Source organism: Stigmatopora nigra, unplaced genomic scaffold (assembly GCF_051989575.1).
Source record: "Stigmatopora nigra isolate UIUO_SnigA unplaced genomic scaffold, RoL_Snig_1.1 HiC_scaffold_60, whole genome shotgun sequence".
In the NCBI taxonomy this organism is placed as follows: domain Eukaryota; kingdom Metazoa; phylum Chordata; class Actinopteri; order Syngnathiformes; family Syngnathidae; genus Stigmatopora; species Stigmatopora nigra.
Genome location: NW_027551638.1, coordinates 28387 through 50240, shown reverse-complemented (window position 1 = coordinate 50240; position 21854 = coordinate 28387). Strand labels below are relative to the sequence as shown.

Below are 21854 nucleotides of genomic sequence, written 5' to 3'. Positions count from 1 at the left end.
GCAAGGCCACCTCCCCCTTGCTGTCGACCCTCTGGCTGCCAATGTTTTCCTCCTGCTATTCCCCCACAGAAGATTCATTCGAGCCCCCATCTCCCTCCACAGATAAACATTTTATTTTTTAATGGGACTTGGACTTGACAGAAGAAGAGGATGGCCCAGAGCTCATCAATCTCTTGAGTCCAGTGGCATTTCTTGTCTCCTACCCAATCTTTTTGGCGGGCATGGCGGAGTAGTTACCCCCTCGCCTCCTCGGAGAATCTTTTTTTTCTTCTTTTTCTGTGGGGTGGACGGTGAAGTGCACTTCCCCGAGACATTTCACATTCCTACTGTTGTGAAATGTTTGATTGAAAAGCCTAATTGATTTCATAGTGAATATTTGAGTATTCAATGAGTACTCCGCACCTAACAGTCAACATGAATCAGATGGCTTCCGCCATCAATGTATATATATATATATATATATGTGTATATATATATATATATATATATATATATATATATATATATATATATATATATATATATATATATATATATATATATATATATATATATATATATATATACATATATATATACATATATATATATATATGTGTATATATATGTATATGTATGTATGTATATATATATATATATATATATATATATATATATATATATATATATATATATATATATATATATATATATATATATATATATATATATATATATATATATATATATATATATATATATATATATATATATATATATATATATATATATATATATATATATATATATATATATATATATATATATATATATATATATATATATATATATATATATATATATATATATATATATATATATATATATATATATATATATATATATATATATATATATATATATATATATATATATATATATATATATATATATATATATATATATATAAATAAATAAATAACAGTGATGCTGAAATATATATAGCAGTCTATTGCTAAAAGAGCTTCGAAGGGACTCCACAGACTCGTGCAGGGGGTGGGAGGTGCTGTCCATGATGGACAACATCCTGGTCAACATCCTCCGCTCTCCCACTTCCTCCACAGAGACCAAAGGACAGCCCAGAACCGAGCAGGCCCTCCTGATCATCTTATTCAGTCAGTTCCTGTCCTTCTCCGTGCTCCTGCATCCCCAACAGACCACTGCATAAAACACTGTAGATGCCGTAGAAAGTCCTCAGCAGTGACCTGCACACTCCAAAGGACCGTAGACTCCTCAATAGGTAGAGGTGTACACTATTTTTTTGTTATAACGTGTTGATCATTTTAATCAGTAAAGTTGGATTAAGGAAGCAAGAACAAAACACTATCCTTGTTATTTATTCCTGTGTTTCCAGCGTAAATGCAAATGATTATGTTATGTAAAGGTTCTGTCATACTCTGAACACATGTATAGGGTTGATTGATTCTCATTATATAACAACGAGCATGGTTTCTGTTTCACAGCGCCGGTCAAATTGAACTTCAGGTGTAGAGGGCGACTACTTACCCACAGTCTGGACGCAAGTGATGTAGTAAAATTCTGTATGCTGAAACTTTATCAAGAGACGATGGCATGGTAAAGCTTTCGCGAAGTGATTCATCCGGTCGGTTAAACAGATTCACACCATCTGGAAATTTCTTTGTGCCTTCTATTGGAAAAGAGGAGCAAAAATAGAAGTTATATGCGCGTTACCTATACTTTCCTGTTTTAGGATGAACTTCTAGGAGAGTGTTTCTCTACGTTTTTTGAGCTGCACCAACTTTTTGCATTGAAAAAATCTCAAGGCACGCCACCAGCCTATATTAAAAATATTAAGTAGTGCAGATTAATGATTCATCACCAGGTATCAAATAAATCCCTGAAATTATTCCAAAAAAATATTTTTCACACCAACCTAATGGCAAAAAAGTTGATATTGTCAGATTTTGTTGGGGTTTAGGTGTTTTGGGCATGTTTTCCCATATGTAATGGTACATCCTCGTGTGCCGGTTCCTGCTCATTGGTCTCAAGCACCGGTTCCTGCTAATCGCTCTCAATCGCCCGATCCTGCTCATCGCACTCAAGCGCTGGGTCCTTCTTGTCGCTCTCAAGTGCTGGTTCCTGCTATTCACTCTCAAGCGCCTGTCCTGCTTGTCGCTCTCAAGCACCGGTCCTGCTCTTCGCTCTTAAGGGCCGTTCCTGCTCTTAACTCTCAGGTGCGGATTCCTGCTCTTACCTGCCAGCACGGCCGCGACCGGTGGCCCAGCCGGAACGAACGCGACTGGCGGGCCAGCCAGTACAGGGAGGCTTGTTTGTGGCTTCGGCACAAGCGCAACCGGTGGGGCAGCCGGTACGGGCGTGACTGGCGGTCCAGCCGGCACGGCTGCATCTGGTGCGACTGGCGGGCCAGTTGGCATGTGAATGCGAGGTGCTTGGACGGGCGAGGTCGAGCGAGGAGCCTTGACGGACGAGGTCGAGCGAGGAGCCTGAACAGGCGAGATCGAGCGAGGATCCTGGACAGGCGAGGTCGAGCGAGGAGCCTGAACGGGCGAGGTCGAGTGAGGAGATTGGACGGGCAAGCTTAATAGAAATAGGGATCGCGGGGAAGCAGGCGAGGACAAGGGATATAGTGCTCATACCAAAACGTTAATAACTTGGGAAGGATCTTAGAAAATAACAAAGACTTGGGAGTCAAATCACAAAATCAAACCGGACTATGGAAAACACGGGAATCGAATTACGAGGTAACGCAGAGACATGGCAAGGGAAATAAGGCAGACGATCCGACAATGACATAATAATAAGTGGGTTTAAATGGAAACAACATGAACTAATTTTGATTCTCACGCAGCTGTGCGAGCACAACGGGAAGGCGGGAGGGACCAACAAGAATAGGGAAACAAACATCAGAACACAGGGAGAAAGCAATGGTAAAACAATAACAAGCTTTTCCTAACAGTGACGGTAACATGGTGCATTGATGGACATATTGGGTTCAAAATGTTGTGTTGAATGTTGGTGCAGCACTGCTGAGAATGAAGAAGAATTACGTTTGATCAGAGTCTGTCTCTTTTGTGCGTTTATGAAGAAAACAAAGTACTGTCATCCTTTAACATTTGCAGTTTCAGTATATGGCTTTTTATATTATGTATAAAAAAGTTCATAAAAATGGCAAAAATTCACACTGAACCTTTCAAGTGGAAGACAATCATCTTGAAGTCTGGCTGTTAGACGAACAAAATAGCGTTCACGATGCTGTTTATTGTTTATCTTGTACCTACATAAGAGACTAGAGATGGAAATTACCCGGCGGCTACAATCTTACATATTTACATATGTTCATTAACATGAATATAAATCTGTTCATTAATATGTGCAGTCCCTTATAAAATAAATCAATATCTCAAGAAATAATAAAATATCAGAAGTTTGGGCTCTGCTTCTTTTTCGGCACTGATCTGGATGGCACTCGCTGCTGAAGAAAAAGGGATAGTTCATCTCATCTCATTTTCTGTACCACTTTATCCTCATTAAGGTCGCAGGGGTGCTGGAGCCTATCCCAGCTGACTCCGGGCCAGTGGCGGGGGAAATTTTTAATTGGTTGCACACGGAGACAGACACCATGCACAATCACACCCATACCTACGCGCAATTTAGAGTGTCCAATCAGCCTACCATTCATGTTTGGGAATGTGGGAGGAAACCGGAGTACCCAGAGGAAACCCATGACCCTGCATGCAAACACCACACAGATCGACCTGGATTTGAACCCAGGACCCCAGAAATGTGAGGCTGACATGCTAACCGCTCAGATATATAGGTTGTACCATGAGAAACAATAATCATTTGTTGATTTCATAATATTGCACCAGAAACAAGCTTAGACTATAATGCTTTATTATAATTTGTGCTTTTTGACTCCAGGAGATGGGGCTGCTGGATGAGGTTTCTAATGTGTGGTCACCCCTACCAACTGTCTCCACCATTGATCACTTTGAAAGAAGTAGAGACTGAGTTCAAAGGAAATCGGACTTTCTGCTTTCAAAGTAAAAGCTTTCCCCAGGGAATAATTACATATTTTTTATTCTGAAGATCTGTTATGGAAGTTACCTAGTTCAAATTAAATATCTTGATGATGTCGTGTACGTGTTTCCAAACAAGAAATGCGGCTGATGCTGCAAGCAAGGCAGACAAAAATCAGAGCTGCAAACCCTGCGCCGTCGGTGATACGCGCAAGTCCTCCGATTTAATGATTTGTAAAACCGACACACTGACCTGGAAGATTATAAAAACAATTAACAGGCGAGCTGTAGGGAAACTCAGAGGAAGTACCACCAGCGACTTATCACACAGAAATTGACGGATATTTGATTGAAGCACATCACGAAAACATATGAATACACTAGTACTTTTCTTATTGTACGACTTAGAAGAATAATTGAAAGCAACGGACAACTCAAACTTGGCTAGATTTGAATTACATTAATAGCAAAAATCCAAACATCAGTCTATTTTATCGAAGGACTTATTACCACACTTTTGGGTCCCTGTCCGTTTGGGATTGGTGTCCAGTGACAGTTTGCACCAGAAGGAGAGGTGACTTGCTGAAGGTAACTGTTCGTTTCACAATTATATGGCAATTTGTATTCCATTTTTTTCTCTTTCACAAATGTGATATAAAGCGGTTTGGTTTTTTGGGGAGACATTTTGGGTCGGTGAATGTTGACGATTTAGAGGAAGCACTGCTGAATTAAGAAAATAGTCACGAGTACAGCTGGTTTTCGAAAAAAATGACGACTGACAGCGAGAATGCAATGCCGTTTTCGAGTTGTGATATACACACAGACTTACTTACATTAAAATAAATAAAAATCCACATTGAAAAAGAACGTGCCGTCGGTGCACCGCCGTTGGCAACCCGATAGCGAACGTCGTTTCCCCTTTTCCCATGTTGCCTTTATTAGCAATTAATGGCATTTTTTTCTTTCTTAATTCGACAAAAAACTTCTTTAAGGGATTTTAATCATTAACTTATAATTTTAAACAAGTATGTTTTTTTAATTACGCATGTGTCCATAATTAAAAAAAAACATTCAGCTTTTACTTTTTGTTATAAGGACAAGCATGTAAGAAGTGCCAATTGTGTGCTCACTCGGTGAATATAGGCTTCAACCATGGTATAGTGAAACAATAACATAAAATCGGATTAGAAACAATCTTATTTTGCTTTGTTTTGTAAATTATTTATGTATTTATACATTTTATCCATGTAGAAATTCTAAAGCTCAGGTGAGTGATGCTGAAATTGTGCTGATTCATTGGATTGTCTTCCATATCCTTCCATTGAATTCAACATTAATTCCACATGGGAATAAATGTAGCTCGTTTAAAACTTTAGAGGGTATTTTCATTCAAGGAAAGCATTGTGTGAAATATCAAATGATAATTTAATATTTTATTGATTTGTGATCATTACTTTATTTAAATAATTGTTAGGACACAAATTCTCATCCTACGACAAATATGATGCCTTCTTACCAGCCAAATAAAAAATAGTGGGCTATATGTGAAATTAAATGTATAAAATGAGGTTGAATGTGCAAGTACAACAACAATGAGCTGTAATATAAATAGGTTGTTGAACTATAGTTGCTTTTATTCAACCCCATAGAGGTGTGAATATGTTTTAGGTTTCTTTACATTTATGTTTATGGGCGGCCCGGTGTCGCAAGTGGTTAGTGCGTCGCCCTCACTGCTCAGGGTTTCTGGGTTGAAATCCAGGTCACGTCTACGGAGTTTGTATGTTCTCCCCGGGGCTGCGTGGGTTTTCTCTGGGTACTCTGGTTTCTTCCCACATTCCAAAAACATGCATGGTAGGCTGATTGAACACTTTTGGCCCTAGGTATCAGTGTGAGTGTGAATGGTTGTCCATCTCCTTGTGCCCTACGATCGGGCTGGCCACCGATCCAGGATGTTCTTGCCTCTGGCCTTGAATCAGCTGGGATAGGCTCCAGCACCCCTCGTGATCCTAATGAGGATAATGACCTTAGGTTCAGAAAATGAGATATTTTTGTGTATAATGGGCAGCCCGGCCGGTGAGTGGTTAGCGCGTCGGCATCACAGTTCTGGAGTGATGGGTTCAAATCGGTTGTTATCATTTTAACGCCTTGAGGTGAGATCTTGCATGGAGCCCCAGATCGAGGGAGATTATTAGTGGTTTTGTATTTCTTCCATTTTTTAATAATTGCTCTCACTGTTGATTTCTTTACACCAAGCGTTTTACCTATTGGAAATTCTGTCTTGCCAGCCTAGTGCAGGTCTAAAATTTTGTCTCTGGTGTTCTTCAATAGCTCTATGGTCTTGGCCATAGTTGAGTGTGGAGTGTGAGAGACTGAGATTGTGGACAGGTGTCTTTTAAACCCACAATTAGTTAAAACAGATGCTATTAATACAGGTAACAAGTGGAGACCTCGTTAGACCTCTTTCACAGCCAGAACCATTACTTGTCTGTAGGTGACAAAATATTTATTTTCCACTCTAATTTGGAAATAAATTCTTTAAAAATCATGGGCTTTCAGTTATTTTCCACATTCTGTCTCTCATGATTGAAGTTTACCCATGTTAACAATTACAGGCCTTTTTTTAATCTTTTCAAGTATGATAACTTGTGCAATTGGTGGTTGACTAAATACTTATGCCCCACTGTATGTTGTTTGGGGCCTTGGGCTCCTGGTAGAGTCAGCCATGGCAAACTGGTCTGAGGTGAGGGACAAGACAAAGAATGCATCAGAAGACCTCTTATGATGACAAAAAACATTATAAAGCGTATTCCCTTGCCTGGACGCGGGTCACCAGGGCCCCACTCTTGAGCCAGGCCTGGAGGAGGGGCACGATGGTGAGCGCCTGGTGGCTGGGCTTCCACCCATGGGGCCCAACTAGGCAGAGCCTGAAGCGACAATGTGGGGTTCCCTTCAGATGGGCTCCCCATCTTTGAGAGGGGCCAGAGAGGTCAGGTGTCTCGGCAGCAGTCTATTGCTGAAAGAGCTTCGGAGAAACTCCACAAACTCATGCAGGGGGTGGAAGGTGCTGTCCATGATGGATATCATCCTGGCCAGCATCCTCCTCTCTCCCACTTCCTCTACAGAGTCTAGAGGACAGTCCAGAACAGCTGGCCCTCCTGACCAGCTTATTTAGCCTGTTCCTGAAGTCTTACCAGCGCTTCGTTCTTCTTGGACATGTTGAGTCAATAATGTTCGCAATTAGTGGCGCACAGCTCAAAGCGTACGGTCAATGTGGGGAAATGCATTAGCCAATCAACTAGCTCTAAGTATCCCGACCAATAATTAGCCGCGTTGTGACCATGCGAATGGACATGCAATACATGCATGCGTGTGCGCACGTGCATGTATATATATATATATATATATATATATATATATATATATATATATATATATATATATATATATATATATATATATATATATATATATATATATATATATATATATATATATATATATATATATACATATATATATATATATACATATATATATATATACATATACATACATGTGTGTATGTAGGTTGGTGGGTGGGTGGGTAGATGGGTAGATGGGTGGGTGGGGGTGGTGGTTGGGTGGGTTGGTGGGTAGGTAGGTATTTACTTACACATACACACGCTCTTGCTATATGAGGAAAAAACACCAAAAGACTTACTAAAAGACAGACTATAGGGCTTAGAGAACAATACCTGAAAATGCCATTGAACACACTGACTTCTAGTGATGTGTGCCAATAAGAGCAATATTTTAATTTTAAATAATTTCCCATTATTTTAGGAAATATATATTCAAAATGATTTGCTGAGGACCTCAATTCAAAGATTAATCTCAATGTTTTCTATTGTGGTGTAAATTTTCTGGAGTAGGATTCCTGGATTTACAATTTCATTACAGTACTTACTGTTATAACTAAGTTTTTTTCTTCTGTCACGTACTTTTCTGCGTGTGTTTGGCCGTGAATGAATGCCCTTGTTATTCTAAATAAATGTTCTTATCTGTAACGGGCCGTATATGGCCGAGGTTGAAAAACACTCACACACACGACCGGGAGCGGGGCGAGCGCGCAAATCCCGTTTCAGCGCAACGTCCGTTCGGCTGGCTATCCGGTCGGCCGGCCATCCGGACAATTCATTTGCAAATCATGGTGGAAAATAATTATTTGGTAAATAACAAAAGTTAATCTCAATACTTTATGTACCTTTTGGAGGCCAAACATTTTCTATAACTCTTCACAAGCTTTTCATATTGGTATTTTGACCCATGTCTCCATGCAGATCCCCACTAGAGCAGTGATGTGTTGGGGCTGTCGTTGGGCAACATTGACGTTCAACTCTCTCCACAGATTTTCTATGGGCTTGAGATCTGGAGACTGGCTAGGCTACCCAGGTCCTTGAAATGCTTCTTATGAAGCCACTCCATTGTTTCCCTGGCTGTGTGTTGGGGCTCATTGCCATGCTAAAAGACCCAGCCATGTCTCATCTTCAATGTCCTTGCTGATTGTAGGAGATTTTCACTCAAAATATCTCGATACATGGCCTCATTCATTCTTTCCTTTACACAGATCAGTCGTCCTGGTCCCTGTGCAATAAAAAAAAAAAAAACAGCTCCCAAGCATGATGTTTCCACCCCCATGCTTCACAGTGGGAATCGTGTTCTTTGAATGCATTTCAGTGTTCTTTCTCCTCCGAACACAAGAACTTGTGTTTCGACCAAAAAGTTCTATTACATTTACATCTGACCATAAGACATTCTCCCAGTCCTCTTCTGGATCATCCAAATGGTCTTTAGCGAAATGCAGACGGGCTTGGGTGTGTACTGGCTCCAGCAGGGGGACACATCTAGCAGTGCAAGATTTAAGTCCCTGGCGGCACATTGTGTTACTGATAGTAGCCTTTTTTACTGTTGTCCCAGCTCTCTGTAGGTCATTCAATAGGTCCCACTTGTGTTTCTGGGATTTTTTTCTCACCGTTCTTGTTATCATTTTGACGCCACCGGGTGAGATCTTGCATGGAGCCCCAGATCGCAGGAGATTATTAGTGGTCTCGTATGTCTTCCTTTGATAGCTCGTTGGTCTTGGCCATAGTGGAGTTTGGAGTGTGAGAGACTGAGGTTGTGGACAGGTTGTTTTTTATACTGATAATGAGATAAAACAGATGCTATTAATATAGGTAAAGGAGTGGAGTACTCATTAGCAGTTAGACCTTGCTTGTTTGTATGTGACCAAATAATTATTTTCCACTCTAATTTGAAATTAAATTGTATAAAAATCAAACAATGTGAGTTTCTATTTTCCAACATTCTGTCTCTCATGGTTGAGGTTTACCTATGTTGACAATTATTGGCCTCTCTGATCTTTTCAAGTAAAAGAAATTGCACAATTGGGTGTTGACTAAATACTAATTCGCCCCACTGTTTACAATAATTTGTAATGAAACAGTATTTCAATGCTGATTATTTTGAGTGTTTTCATGTTCGACAACAACAAAAGTGATTTACCAACCAGTAGTCATATACAGTCGTTCCTCGTGATACGACCGCTCGTCATACAACATTCTTGTCTTACGACGGAAATTTCGATAGAATAATTCGCCCGAGATGGCCATGGCACTGTCTTTTTTGCATCTCTTTCGTCTATAAAATAGTTACATTAAACGTATGTTTAAGTGTGTCTGTATATATTAATCCAAGTTAATTTAAATTTGTTTGTTCCGTGTACCAGTGCATTGTCATGGAAAAAAAACATAGAAACACCTCAGTACTTCACGCTTCTGTCGTCACTGCTTAACTCCTTCGCGTGTCCCAAAAAAAATGTAAATTACCAAATAAAATAAAAAATAAATATATATTTAAAAAAAAAAAAACAATGGACGCTTCCCGCACTACCGAGGAATGTTTCAGATAGCCAAGACTCAAGTTGATTGGCTAGCACCCCTTGAGATCACTGATGCTGATTGGCCAATTCCTCTCTGCATTTCCGCAGTCCTTCGCAATGTTGCCTTGACGCTCTATCCTTTGGTGCATCTACTGAACCGAAGAAAGACCAAAAATGGTAACAATTAATTTAAAAAAAATGACTCTATTAGACATGTTAAATGCGGGAAATAGCTTTGCAACCGTAGCTCAAAAATATGGACTCAATGATTACTCCGTTTGATATATCAAGAAGGAAGACACTAACATCCTTAAAACTGCCTCGATATCAGTCTCGAAAGAAGGCAAGAGGGTCGAAAACGCAAAATAAGACCATCGTCAAAATGGAAAATGCACTTTCTGCCTGGATCGCCGAAAGCCCGAAGAACGTCCTCCTGTAGCCACGACACCATTTTTTATTTTTTTTATGTTCATAACAATGTGAAAATCCACACTGAAACTTGTAACGCCACTCTCGCTATTAGGACTCAGCACTGAAGAAATGGTCTTTATTTATTTATTTTAATATGGGTGACCCTACCTCGTGGATTTTCACTTTTCGTGGGGGTCCGACCCCGCCCCCATTAACTGCGATAATCATGGTGCTACTGTACTTATAATAGGATTAGGGATGAAAAGAAAATAGTAATGGGTCCATGTATTGTATTTATTGTAATGATATAACTGCAATTGCTGTTCCTTTTAAATGAAGCCAGCAGCAGTTTTTTGTCCATAAAGTCTATAGTAAAAATACATTGTGCCAAAGAATCCCGAGCGCTTGGCAAAAAAAGTAAAATGACAAACTGTTAAATAAAAATGTGAGCATGAAAAAAATGAAAATCAGACATAGGGATTGTCGTCATCATTGACTTGACAAAAAGCCTAGTAGTCATCATACCCTCAGCAGCGTATGACGCAATTGTATAGTGCTTCTCCACAAGTTCGTCTTCCCAGGCCAGACACATTTATGACATTTATTTATGACATATTCATACTTGTTAGCTCTCCGCCTTGAGCGCCATTTTCCGGCGACTACAAGTTGCCTCACCGATGCCTCAGCATGAACTTTTTCTAACATGAAATTGATTTCACAGAGGAATAGAACATAAATCCTTGTTGTCACTCAGTTAATGATTCGTTCTGCAACAACGTCACTTCCTGTTCAAGCACTGACCAATTGAATAAACAAACGAAAAGGTCAGCGCCAATTAGTGATTCGCTTTGTCAGTGATTCAATATCATGGACTTCATCCTGTGCTACTTAACTATACGGAAACAACACCCATGTACAGCGAGTTTTTATGGTTCCATTACAGAGATTGAATAATAAGAGTGAAAAAGTGATATAAAGTGATCAAGTAACACCATAACGCCATGACGCAAGACGATGCAGCTGATAGTCATTTATTTCAAAATTGAGAAAAGATACACAGATAAAACACTAAACAAAATAAACGGTCTAGGAATGAAAGTAAAGAAAAACAACGTATCTCGCATAAAACGTGAAAAAGCTCACTCGTGCTCGTCACTGCTCGCCCAGGGGCGTCTTCATCTTACCTAGGGAGCCTTCGTCTTAGCAACTCAAACATGCTCTGACTGGGCAGGTGCGCGTAGCCTTGATTTTGAAATAAAGCAAAATTCCCCTTAGATTTTTTCCTTTTTTTGTTTGAAAGTGACAACTCATATCTCATTTTTATCCTCATTAGAGTCACGGGGGGTGCTGCAGCCCATCCCAGCTGACTCCGGGCTAGACGCAGTGGCCAGCCGATCGCAGGGCACGAGGAGACGGAACCATTCACGCTCACAACAATTTTAAGGCAATTTTAAGGGTGTGGTTTATGGGCGCGGGCGGATTTATATGTACCGTATTTTCACGACTATAAGGCGCACCGGTGCGCATTATGAGGCGCACCTTCAATGAATGACATTTTTTCCATGTGTAAGGCGCACTGTATTATAAGGCGCTCTGTCTATTTTGGAGAAAATTTAAGACTTTTAAGTGCGCCTTATAGTCGTGAAAATACGGTAATTGCTATTGACTTCCAGGGAAGAAGCACTCACTACACAGTCACCTCTGGAGCCAGCCTTTGTTGATGTTTTGGATTTTTTTTTGTATAAAATCTTGCAGTGGGGGAGGAGCTATATGATGGAAGATGTTGTAAACTTATATAGCATCTGCATATTTAACAGTATTGTTTCAGTTCAGGCGTTTGTGTTTTTTTAATATCCGACAGTGGTGGTTTTTCATTTTTGTTTTTTTTTTTTCCATATATAAGGCGCACTGGATTATAAGGCGCACTGTCTATTTTGGAGAAAATTTAAGACTTTTAAGTGCGCCTTATAGTCGTGAAAATACGGTTAGTGCAAAATATAGAATTATTAAATTCAAAAAAATAAGTAAGTCTATATTGATGAGAATGTGATGCTTTCTAATTACATAAATTACAATTCTCTTACCAAACTTTTAAGATGTTGTGGCAGCCATATTGCTTCTAATGTCAAAGTATCAATTCTTTCAATGGTTCATATTACTCGAATAGTTGTCACTTTCGAACAAGAAATAGAACAAAAAAATACCGAGGTAGTTTAGCGTTGTGATGTTCTTTGATAGCGCTGGGACAACTCTTCTACCCAGGTCAGAGAGTGAAACCAGGGCACACAGATGATTCTTCTGCTGGAAATGTTTGCGGTGCTGTCTACTAAAGACTACAACTCAAATTAAAACTACTAGCCCCGGGCAAGCGCTAATGTGAACGTGAGTTTTTTTCTTATTTCATGCCAGATACGTACAATTTTTTCTTGAATATCATTCATAGACGTCAAAATAAATTGTTTAGTGTTTCATCTGTTTATCTTTTTTCTATTTTGAAATGAATGACCATATCGGCATTCGCTTGCGTTGTGAAGTGTCACGGCGCATGGAGCGGCGCCATTTTGTCGTGACGTCACCGTGTCACGGCGCCCCAGTTGTTTAGTTTAATGCCCAATAGGTCATATCCTCGATTTAGTCATCATTTTTTGTCCGACAAAAGCGGCTTATATACGAGTAAACATGGTATGCCAAACTAGTCAAACTGTAAACACACAATAGTAGTTTTGAACAGACATTTCGGAGGCAGTACAGTAATCTCTTGAGTTTTACGGATATTGTAGATCAGACATGGCCGCAATAATAAAAAAAATGCAAGGTAGGATGACCCCTATTATCACTACCATTTTCGTGCCTATACAAAAATTCACAAGTACACATTTACAACCATCAAGAAGTGTATACAGTGGTACCTCGGCATAAGACAGCCTCGACATATGAACAATTTGAGATATGAGTAAAATTTCGGGCAAATATCTATCTTAAGATACGGGACACTTTTATATACAACCATACATCATGGGCACTGTCTTTCTGGCCGCATCTCCCTCGTGTAATGTTTCTCTGATCGCAACTCACTCCTCTAATGTGTTCGTGCGTTAGTGTTTTTTCACCCCGTTATTCAGTGTGAATGGCGTACATACCTTTCTTGTCCGAACCTTCCCTAATTCGGGGACCTATCACCAGATAACCGGAGCGGCGAAGGAACGTATGCCGGGTTAACCCTTTCAATGGAGGATGTTGTCGTCGTGCTCCGCCGTCGCCCCGGCAATTGTTGGCTGTTGGGTCTCAGGTTTTCGGCACCAAAGTATGATAGATCTGAAAATACAACTTCAGAACCAGGTTAAGAAAAAGTGAGATAAATTTAATAGGAAATAGGTTTATTACCAAACTGCAAAGTAGAGAGAGGTCTAACAGTGGAGTCCTGTTCAGGGCAATGTTTTTGCATTTCGAATGAACAGTGGAACATTTTTATATAGGAAATCAGGGCCTAGTATGGTTTCTATGACAACGACCAAACTCTGGGCACAGTCTGATTAATCAGTGACAGGCCTCCATGGCAGTGTCCAAACTTTGAGCGAGGGCTGATTAATCCGGTTAATCTGTGTGAGGTCTCCATGACAACGACCAAACTCGGGGCAAGTTTCTTGGGACAATGATGTTTCTATACTTACAAAAATTGATACAATGTGAACAAACAATTGCCAAGCGACTTTGACATTTTATCTTACAATGTCCCAACACCTCTGTTAAAGTGGTTGGATCAGAACTTCCACTTAAGCCTCTGATACACTGAATTATATTATTTTTCAACCCCTATAGAGCACCCATTTAACCCATCGGTTGCCATTGACAGCGGTAGACGTCCGATTCATGTTGACTGTGAGGTGCAGAGTACTCCGCACTCGTTTAACACGAGCATAAACACCGAACGCAAGACAACGTGGCTAATACGGTCATTTATTTCAAGATAGAGAAAACATAAACCGATATAACGGCTATGAATGAAATGTAAGAAAAAAAATAAACCGTATCTTGCATAAAATGTGAAAAAAACTCCCTTGCTTGTGCCTACCATTGCTCGCTCAGTACGCCGCAAGCTTAATATAGTTGAACGTTCTGTGACTGGCAAGGCACAAGTAGCGTTGAGACATGTTTGTAGTGTTTACCATGTCAGTACCGTATTTACTCGCTTATAAGCCGCATTTGTCAGACAAAATATGATGACCTATAGAGTATGGCTTATATGCACATAAAAAGAGGACATGCATGAAACTGCAAGGGAAAAAGATGAAACGCCAGAACACAAGACAATGCGGTCGATAGGGTGATTTATTTCAACGTAGAGAAAGAAACAAAACTATTGGCAAATTAGGTTAGCGGTACGGTGTTCGTTTATAGTGCTGGAACACCTTCTACTCAGATACTCTGATCAGAGAGTGAGACGAAGACACAGATTATTTATCAGCTCCCATTTTATGAATTCCAAGAAATTAGTGCTTGGCATTCTTCTCCGAGAATGCATTACAATCATCTTTTAGATGAACATTGAAAACAGCAGCAAACGTTCGCACTACTCCATGCAAAATAACTACATTTAACTCCAACTATACGAACCCAAGTGGTCCATCTAAGTGCCTAGACAACATGCCATGAAAACATAAGGACCCTGAACTGCCCATTTGGGTGACTGACCTAAGAGAAACAATATATCAACCTGCCTTTCAATGAAAACATGGAACATGTACATATAACATTGTGTAACTGATATTTCTCTCGTTAAAAAAAACATCAGGTTCTCATCAAGATCGACATATTTCATTTTTCAAATTGAATAATTTAATATTTTGGATTTACAAAGACAGGCATAACTTCCTTATGATATGGACCATAATCATGTGATTTTGGTTCATACAGTATTTCAAAAAGACCATATGTAATGATTTTTCTTAACATTTTCCCTTCAAAGTAACACATTTGTATTCCTAAACCATGAATATGGAGGTGAAAATTGTGAATCATTGGTCGGTTCATACGCAAGAAATAGTAAATTCTACAATTTTAAGGATGTGGCTTATATGCAGAGGCAGCTTATATGCGAGTAAATACAGTGCATCCCAATAGTTGTTTAGGCTGGTTGAAGGTCTTGCGGTCGGTCATTAAAATATCAGCCATCATACCTGTGTAACATGTATACTGTGCTATTATTGCACCCAGAGACTTGGTGAAAGGTAGACTGCTACGGACACACTTCTTGGTTGTACTGCTCACGTGACTTCCTCTTTGAATTTGTGCAGTCAACACCCTTTCGGGATATGCAATCCAGCAGACGATCCTTTCTATTCATACAGTATTTCAGAAATACCATGTGCAATGATTTTTTTGAAGATTTTTTCTTCAAAATAGGTAACACTTAAGTACTTTCTATTACAACCATGATAGATCAAATTTATTAAACTAAAGATGCATTCCAAAATTTCTGCAGGTTTTATTCTTCTTTTGATAGTGCAAGGAGGAAATTGTGCTGAGTTTATTGCTCAAAAGAACAACAAAATACATTTATTTTCATGTATTTTAATCATCACACAGTAGAGTAATCCCTCTGAATCCTAGCAGCAAGTGGAAGACGGGAGTGGCTTCGTCTAGTGAGTTTCATCGTGGATTTTCGCATTTTTATGAATTAAAATGAATGAATAAATAAATGTATATATATTTATATATGTATATTTTTTACTTCAATGCTGAGTTCTAGTAGCAAGCAGAGGACAGGGGAGTGGCTTCTTATATGCAGCTGTTGTATAATGACAATAAAGGCTTTTGACTTTGACTTGTTTCTATATGATTGTATGTTATGAATAAGTATACTACATACACTACATTACACATATACTACATTGTGTCTTTGCTTTTATATGTTATTCAAATGAGTGGGTGGTTCTGTGTGTATCTCGGTCTCTGAATGAATTTATACAGATAAAATAAGGACCGTGATAATTTCATTGCTTGGGCCCTATTAAAATGGGCTCCTATTTTTTGTTTTTACTATATATTTTTTTCAATTTACATGTTGTTTCTTTTACTCCACAGGTCTCTGTAAAACTGGGTGAAGTCAGTGCCCAATTTCAGAATTTGTGGAGTGGAAATTCTTTTCTCACTTTATTTTTATCCTAGTGAATCCTTCCAATACAAATGCTTTAAAGTCCAGTTTGAAGTATGTTGAAGATTGTTTTTCATTTTTCTAGTAGACCACTTCCAGTGGTGATTTTATACTTTTTGGTTGTCTTCTTGATGGGGAAATGTGGCCAATCATTGCTTTCTCCATCAGCCTCAAAACCCTGTTCAACATTTGTACAAAACAATTTTTTGGGCTCATTTGTGTCCTCATCAATACTTCCCACTGTGCCTTGTTCTTGGACCCTGCAAAATCCTGAACCACAACACTATACTATCTTCATCAAGATAACAAAACACATCAAGGACTGCATGCCATTGCAACTTCAAATCTTCCAATATGACTCCTTCCTAGAGAGAACACAGTCCTACCAAGGAATTGATAACCTTGACGATGTTGTAAGGTTTTGCGACACCTCTGCCCCTGTGGCATTTCTTGAGGTTGACAAGCAGTTTGTTCACATCAGAAAAAGTCATAATATGAGAAGTGCCACCACTGCTAGTCAGAGCGATGATTTCAAAGTTGAATACGTAGTTGTTGGAAAACAAAATCCCAGCATGGCAGCCTGTCAGTTGCTATGCCCGTGGCTGGAGGATTGCCTGGCCTTCAGCACATCAAGCAGGCCATGTGGCATTATGCAAATGCCATGTTTATGCTGGCCCTCACCACCAAGTAATAGTGATGGGAACAACTGTTACTACAATGGACTTCACCTAGAAAACTGTTTACTTAATCTTAGAGAAATTGGAAAACACACTCAATTAAATGGTGAGTAAACACTTCTTTAATTGATCAATCATTAGATTGTCATGTCTATTGTCACAATGAGAGGCATACATTTGAGCTCAACATGCATGTTATGTCACACCAGCAAGTGAATTGGAAGAATATGTAATTTGCCTATTTGTCGCTATACTTTTAAGGAATTTGAATTTGTTGGAGGTAGATGGAAGGAAACAAAATCTCTTACGCCCGGTTTACCATTTCATCTTGACAATAAAGACCTTGGTAACCTTGCAAGGTCAAAATTATATTTTGTGCCTGTTATATTCATCGAACATGGTCGGGGCTATGTAACCATGACAAAGATCAGTCGTGGGCAAACTACGGCCCGCAGACCACATCCGGCCCGCCGACATTGTCCAAATAATGTTTTTTTAATTTTTTAAATCCCCAAGATGGTGCTGTCACGCCAAAGCCAGCGGTCCACTCTCAAATGTTTTTCGTGTTTTACAGCCTCTCTATATTTTTTCTGAATTACATTTTTATATTTCTTAATACATTTCTTTTTACTTTACTTAGTACGTTATACTTTTTACTTTAATAATGAGTGATGCGTATTTTAATATTTTAGTCATTTTTTCTGTTTATATTTCATATGTACTGTAACGGATTTTATATGTATCGTCTTTTGTGCTGACCCGGCCCATCTGTCAAATTTTTAAAGTCAATGTGGCCCCCGAGCCTAAAAGTTTGCCCACCCATGATATAGATGCACAATCATGCAGGAGTATGCCTTTTAGGAAAAAGTAAGGGAAGCCTGACTGATTTTGCTTATTAGAGGAATGTTTGGGTGTTGTTTCTGGGGAATATTGTAACCCAAAGCAAAACTGACGAAAATGAAAAGTCACACAATAGCAGTGCTGTTGCGTAGTTCATGCAACTAACTCCAAGCAGAAATGACTAAGCGGAAGCACTCCAGTGTGCACTGAAGAAAGTATGGATTGTGGAATTGTAACAGAGTGTAATGCTTAAAACCACCGCAAGAGAGCAGCAACTTAACATATTATTGCTGAGGCACACTCATCAATAATACTTGCACATTCTCAGAGTTTGTGTTTACACACTTAGACAAGGTAAATAAATTCAATCACTCGTCTATTAGGATTTGACAGCCGTTTCTGGGCACCATCATGTCTACTCTGTACGATGCACGGTTTGGATCCGGCAGACGTTTCTGAGCACCATAATGTCTACTCTGTACGATGCACGGTTTGGATCCGACAGCCGTTTATGGGCACCAAAATATCAACTCTACAATGCAGGGTTTGGACAAAAGTAAAGTGAGAATGTTAACATAAAACATTCACCCATCCATAAATAACGCCTTAGCAATTCCTGCTCCCCAAAATACTTTTTTTCCCTGTTGTGACAAAAAGACTCAGCGAGACATGATGGTACTGGATGTGCTGACCCAAGACGGTTTTCCACGTCATTTTCAAATGGCATTTTGGGAATAATTTCCGCCTGCGAGTTTTCAGGTGCGCACACACACACACACACACACACACGCACACACACATTTGTCTGTACTTGACGCTTTATAAGGATTAGAGAATAGATAAAGTGCGATTTATGAATGGGTGGATGTTTTATAACTCCCGGCTCGACAGGAAAAAAAGTGTTCCTGGGGGTACCTGCGAACTCGCTGGCGGACAAATCAGCCATGTGGTGCCTTTATGGCGCTGTCACGCATAAGCCAGTGGCAGTAGCTCTGTCCACTCTTATTTATTTTTCGTGTTTAACAGCCCTTCTATCTTTTTTTAATTACATTTTAATATTTCTTTATACTTTTTACTTTACTTTGTACTTTATTCTTTTTACTTTAATGTTTTTGCAACTTTATTTGTTCTGTTAGCCTGGCTTCTATCTGCTACTTCTTTTTTTGGAAACATTCAGCCACACCTACGCTGTCATACACATGGGACTAGCTGTTACAATACGCAGCAGAAGGAGCAACACCTCAAAGCCACTCGAAAATTGGAGTTGGACAAAAGTGCAACGCTTCAGACCAACCATTCCATCATGAAAAAACTGTCGGCACTTACCAGGCCGGAGTCGAGCGGTTCCACTCTGCTACTGTTATCTTCACCCCCAGACTACTGAGGAACTGTGCAGATACGCTTGGAGAGTGACTCTGCATATTCCTTACCTCGGTCCCAGTCGGCAGAAGTTTCCCATCTTGTGGAAGACTTCCTGTGTGTGGTTCCAGTTTTATCCAACTTTCCAACGGCTTTTTTTTTTGAGTCATTATTCGATTTTGCTACCGCAACCAAAATGGCGCCGTTCAAGTGGCCGCCAGTGGCGGTAGCCCTGTCCACTATTTTTCGTTCTGTTTTTGTTGCTTTTCTGTCTTAATGATTTTATTAGGTAATTCTTAATGATCCCATTTACTTTGCTTTGCTTTGTACTTTGTGCTTTTGCTTTGTAGTTTTGCGGCCTTTGCGAATGTACTGTCTAAGTCTTAACTGTTTTTTCCCCTGTATTTGCACGCCCCCTTCTAGCTACTGTCACAATAACATTTCCCGAATGAGGGATGAATAAAGTTATCCAATCCAATCCATTCAAATCATGTAAAAACAGTGATTCATACATACATTCTGCGTTCAGCTCTAACAAATACAAGTTGAGTATACACGCTTAGAAAAGGTGAAGAAATTCAATCACTCGTCTATTAGCATCCGACAGCTGTTTCAGGCCTCTAAACATACACACACACACACCCATGAATCACGCTTTATAAGGATTATTGAAAAAATACTGATGGAAAGTTACCCCCTCTGTTATCAACAGAAAATGTATAAAAAAACAATGAAACATTACAAAGATTCCACACTGATTTCAAATGTATTATTTACATTTATAGATATTTATTCAAAATACATTTTAAATATATTCAGATATAAATGATAAAATGCCTTTAATCCTTTTACAAGTCACCTAATTAGCCTGTCAGTTATCAACGTGGCAAGCAAAGATATTAAAGGAGCCCTGTGTAAAATCAGTGGCCAAAAAAGGTACTGAAACTATGATAAAAGTATTAAATCACAAACGATCTTTCCTTTTTAAGGGCGTCCCACAGTAGATTAATTTGGTTAATTTACATTTCAGAAACCAAAAGCCATTCATTTACAAATGTGATTGCACTGCAGTTTACCTATTTAATTTTCATATCATAAGATGTGATAGACAGTTTTTGCATGATTTGAATGAAGCAAAATAAGATGCTTTTTCTCTCAATTATTTGAGTTGGATTTATTTCATACAGGCAGACATAATAATGAATATATACATGTTCATGTTCAATAACAAATGTAAATACCGTCATTTCACACACAAAACGCACCAACTGTAGGGCGCAGTCTCAGTTGCGTGTATATTTTCCGTTTTTGTCAATACATAGGGCACTTCCTTGGAAAGGGCGCTAGTATGACACTAGGGTGGCGTGTTTTGGATTGGATAACTTTATTCATCCCTGGTAATAAGTAAGTCAATAAATAAACAAATAAATGAATAAATATATAAATAAATAAGCGTATTTGCTGATATATATATATATATATATATATATATATATATATATATATATATATATATATATATATATATATATATATATATATATATATATATATATATATATATATATATATATATATATATATATATATATATATATATATATATTATCTATCTCTATATCTCTATATCTCTATATATTATATATTATATATTATATTTTATATATATATATATATATATATATATATATATATATATATATATATATATATATATATCTATCTATCTATCTATCTATCTATCTATCTATCTATCTATCTATCTATCTATCTATCTATCTATCTATCTATCTATCTATCTATCTATCTATCTATCTATCTATCTATCTATCTATCTATCTATCTATCTATCTATCTATCTATCTATCTATCTATCTATCTATCTATCTATCTATCTATCTATCTATCTATCTATCTATCTATCTATCTATCTATCTATCTATCTATCTATCTATCTATCTATCTATCTATCTATCTATCTATCTATCTATCTATCTATCTATCTATCTATCTATCTATCTATCTATCTATCTATCTATCTATCTATCTATCTATCTATCTATCTATCTATCTATCTATCTATCTATCTATCTATCTATCTATCTATCTATCTATCTATCTATCTATCTATCTATCTATCTATCTATCTATCTATCTATCTATCTATCTATCTATCTATCTATCTATCTATCTATCTATCTATCTATCTATCTATCTATCTATCTATCTATCTATCTATCTATCTATCTATCTATCTATCTATCTATCTATCTATCTATCTATCTATCTATCTATCTATCTATCTATCTATCTATCTATCTATCTATCTATCTATCTATCTATCTATCTATCTATCTATCTATCTATCTATCTATCTATCTATCTATCTATCTATCTATCTATCTATCTATCTATCTATCTATCTATCTATCTATCTATCTATCTATCTATCTATC

At 38.2% G+C, this 21854-nt stretch overlaps 1 long non-coding RNA gene across 1 annotated transcript in view; it reads left to right on the top strand.

Annotated features, from left to right (window-relative positions):
- The first annotated feature begins 4176 nt into the window (after positions 1–4176).
- Positions 4177–21854, top strand: part of LOC144193075 (uncharacterized) — a 43842-nt gene continuing 26164 nt past the window's right edge. Inside the window, exons 1-2 of the long non-coding RNA XR_013325592.1 lie at positions 4177–4628; positions 16453–17305. This is a non-coding gene — a long non-coding RNA (uncharacterized LOC144193075). The remainder of the gene's footprint in view (positions 4629–16452; positions 17306–21854) is intronic.